General features: G+C 35.4%; 1 pseudogene; it reads right to left on the bottom strand.

Moving 5' to 3' along the window:
• Positions 1-4660, bottom strand: part of LOC107708879 (nucleolar complex protein 3 homolog) — a 14928-nt pseudogene that overhangs the window by 9046 nt on the left and 1222 nt on the right.

Genomic DNA, 4660 nt, shown 5'->3' with positions numbered 1-4660 from the left:
AATATATACATGCATGTGTTTGTATTTATATATACATAATAAATATACACAGTACACACTCATATATTATGTAAACAAAAACTTTTATTTGGGATGCGATTAATCGCGATTAATCGTTTGACATCACTAAAAATTACTAAAACTTTAACTAAAATGAAAATGTAAAAATATAAATGAAATGAAAAATAACAAATTCCAAATAATAATAAAACTGTATTAATAAAAACTATATATATATATTATTAATATATATTAATTTGATATATGTTAATATATACACACACGTTTTATTATATTATTATATATATTAACCAATAAATAATAGCATCTCAGTGATATAACCAAACAAAAGATTTTTAAAGCTTCATAGCTTACTGAAATTCATGAATATTCACAATATTAAAAAATAAAGTAGAACAAGTCAAAATCTGACCATATTCTTTAACTGAAAGAAAAGCCAAAACGGTTTACAAGTTTTAAAAATTTAACTGTCCCTTTTAATAAAATAATTCTCTGTAATGAAAGTTTATGGCGAGTACATTTTGTCTGTTTGTTGTGTTCATCATTGACAGATGAGGCAAAACTTGTTTGCTCTTCAGCACAGTGTGATGGTTGTACCTCAGGTTTGACGTTGTAGTTCCTGCCCTTGACCATGCCTGAGATGACCTTCGCCACCGCCAACGAGGCCTGACCCAGCTTATCCTGCTTCAGCAGTTTGCCGACGGCTTCACAACACACCTCAGATACCTGAGTGCCAAACGACAACATCTAAGTGATACTATCCACACGCAAACCTCAAAATGTTGAGTCTTTCCAGCAAATATTGCTTGCAGACTGACCTTCCTGACGGGGTCGCTCATCAGAGGCACCACCATGACGATGATGTTGTTGTGGAAATTGAAGTGTGGCAGAGCTACCAGCAGATCACAGACACACTTGATGGCCACTTCAGCAAGACCTTTATATAACTCTGAAGATACACGGCTTGACTTCTCTTCTGCTTCCAGTCTGAAACGGCATCAGATCAGATGGACGTGATGAGAATGAATGGGCTGATGGGAAGGCAAAAGCACAGAGCAATGATTCACCTTTGATTGTCTGTCCCAGATCTTCCAAGTAAAACTTATACTGGCTGACGAGACCCTCCTCAAACTCCCTCAGCTGCAGCGTCTCTTTTTTCACCTGGAGAAGAAAGGAAGATGTTCAAATGGGTCATATGATACATTTATTTCTTGCATTTTAATATTGCCATTTTCTCAGGGGTCCACGTAACCAAAGAGTTAACTTCTGATGAGCCTTTTTCACTCTCAGTGACTGTCAGAAACATTCAGGTCAGTTTTTGCTGCTGTGCCTTATTACAAATAATCAGAGACCTTTTCAAAATGAAACTTCAGTCCAATTCTAATACAAAGAAACGGCATAGAATTTGGCAGATTCACCCATATTTCACTGTAAGAATTAGTCTGTCCTGCTTTATATTTTAACATCTGCAGATCATATTAAAGACTTTTTAAGACCTTCTTTAAGACCTGCACAAATACAATTAATACTGAATAGTAAATCCATACAATCTAAAAATAAAACTGTTAGACTCTATATCCGATTCTTGCAAAACATAATAATTTAACACATACTGTGGGTTTACGTACTGATATATGAACACATATTAGAGGTGCTCATCAGAGGCACCACCATGACGATGATGTTGTTGTGGAAATTGAAGTGTGGCAGAGCTACCAGCAGATCACAGACACACTTGATGGCCACTTCAGCAAGACCTTTATATAACTCTGAAGATACACGGCTTGACTTCTCTTCTGCTTCCAGTCTGAAACGGCATCAGATCAGATGGACGTGATGAGAATGAATGGGCTGATGGGAAGGCAAAAGCACAGAGCAATGATTCACCTTTGATTGTCTGTCCCAGATCTTCCAAGTAAAACTTATACTGGCTGACGAGACCCTCCTCAAACTCCCTCAGCTGCAGCGTCTCTTTTTTCACCTGGAGAAGAAAGGAAGATGTTCAAATGGGTCATATGATACATTTATTTCTTGCATTTTAATATTGCCATTTTCTCAGGGGTCCACGTAACCAAAGAGTTAACTTCTGATGAGCCTTTTTCACTCTCAGTGACTGTCAGAAACATTCAGGTCAGTTTTTGCTGCTGTGCCTTATTACAAATAATCAGAGACCTTTTCAAAATGAAACTTCAGTCCAATTCTAATACAAAGAAACGGCATAGAATTTGGCAGATTCACCCATATTTCACTGTAAGAATTAGTCTGTCCTGCTTTATATTTTAACATCTGCAGATCATATTAAAGACTTTTTAAGACCTTCTTTAAGACCTGCACAAATACAATTAATACTGAATAGTAAATCCATACAATCTAAAAATAAAACTGTTAAGACTCTATATCCGATTCTTGCAAAACATAATAATTTAACACATACTGTGGGTTTACATACTGATATATGAACACATATTAGAGGTCGATTGATATTGGATTTTGCCCATACAATAATAATGTGTTAAAATCTCTATACTGAACATGATAATGGTGTTATCCCAGAGGGAAGACATGAGTTTATGTTGAAATAAATACCTGATACTGTAACCAAAAAATACCAATAATAATCAAAAAAAAAAAAAAGATTAAGCATTATGCAGGACTTTTAATAAACTAATTAAAAGGCTGAAATACAGAAGGACTCTTATTTTGAAATGCATATGTTTTACTACTTCCAGCTGCTCACTCTAAAAGATGAGGGAGATAAAATATGCACTCTTACAACCATCTATAACATATTAGATCATAAGCAATTGCTCTGAACATGCAATAGCGCTACGGTGTGATTTTGAGCATGCAGCGCTTACATTTATTCATTAAATCAATCAATAATTTTTTCCTTCTCCAAATTTAAGACCTCCTAAAATCAGAGATATTTAAGAGTTTTTATGACCTTAACTTTGATCAAACAGAATTGAAGATGTGGGCACCCCGTCTTTACTACTGGACCACGTTTCTGTATGACCAGTAAGCATGAACATTTGCCCAGAAATGTGACAACGTGTTCATCAGAAATCCAAGCATTTCTGGGTCATTCTTGAAGCTCGGTTTCAAGAAATGCTTGAAGTTGCTCTAATAGTTTCAAAGTATTTTCAAAGTACAATGAACTCTTTTATGCACAAAAGGTGAAGGATATTAGCATTTAACAGTGGGGCACTGCACCTTTGTGGCTTTCTCCTCTTCCGTCAGTGGTCGGATTCGATATGATGGCACAATGTCCTTAAAGACCTCGGCGAGGGACACCATGACTAGCTTTCTGACCGTGACGGCGACGCACGGGTCCGTCTCCATCAGCATGGCCCTCAACTCCTTCAGCTTCTTGATCTGAAACACACGTGGAATGTCATCATACATGTAACCAACCATACAGATCACTTTCAGAAGATGATTGTGAAGAACCGTCTTACATTGACATGTGGATCTGCGAGTACTGCTGATGACAGACTTGCGATGCGCAGTTTCTTCTCCGTCAGTCTCTGACTACGAAGCTCTAGTTGCTCCTGAGGAGTTAACAATGGGCCGCTCTCTGGTTCCTCTGATCAAATTTAGACAAAATCATAAAAAAAAAAGTGTCACCAAAAAAGTGCCATGAATAATTAAAAAAATAAAACAAGTTACATCTCTACAGAAATATTTAAAATGATGCATAAACTTTAAGATTAAGATCTTTTAATGTTTATGAAGTGTCTAATGCTCACCAAGGCTTTTCTATTTGAATATATGTTAAAATGTAATTTATTCCTGTGATCAAAGCTGAATTTTCAGCATCATTACTCCAGTCTTCAGTGTCACATGATCCTTCAGAAATCATAATAATATGCTGATTTGCTGCTTTCATTGTTGAAAACAGTTTGTGAAAATAATATTTTTTCAGGATTCTTTGATGAATAGAAAGCGCAAAAGAACAGCATTTATTTGAAACGGAAATCTTTTGTAACATTATAAATGTCTGTCACTTTCGATCAATTTAATGCTGAATAAAAGTGTTATGGGTAAAGATTTTAGGGTAGTCAGGGAGTTTGAGAGTTTATTAAAAACGAATTTAAAAAAATCATAAAAGTATAGAATTAAAATAAATCATTTTAAAATAAAACAATCAAAATAAAACACTAGAAAATATTAAATAGTTTATTAGTTTACCTGCATGTCGTGTAACCAGTAACCAACATCAGAGAGCAGTGAGCATGCAAATATGTTGTTAAATTATTGAAATAAATCTCAAATAAATATTTAGCATCAAAAGGATTCGAACAACAAAAAAGTTAAGATTTTTTTTCTCCTAAAACACGACATGGCAACACAAACTACTACAGTACTTTCTTAAACACACCCTTGAGATTTCAAGGGGTTACGCTTGAAAAAATCCACACCAACCGTTTGTTAATTCATCCTGGTCATCTGGTTCCTCCTCTTCCTCCGACTCCGGCACAACTAGAGGAAACAATCAGACGGTTAATCACAAATGTGACCCTGGACCACAAAACCAGTCATAAGGGTACATTTTTGGAAATTGAGATTTATAAATCATCTGAAAGCTGAATAAATAAGCTTTCCATTGATGTATGGTTTGTTAGGATAGGACAATATT

This window comes from Sinocyclocheilus rhinocerous, unplaced genomic scaffold (assembly GCF_001515625.1).
Source record: "Sinocyclocheilus rhinocerous isolate Xijiao unplaced genomic scaffold, SAMN03320098_v1.1 scaffold24, whole genome shotgun sequence".
NCBI classification, from domain to species: Eukaryota; Metazoa; Chordata; class Actinopteri; order Cypriniformes; family Cyprinidae; genus Sinocyclocheilus; species Sinocyclocheilus rhinocerous.
Note: the sequence above shows the minus strand (reverse complement) of the source record. Positions and strands in the feature narration are given on the sequence as shown.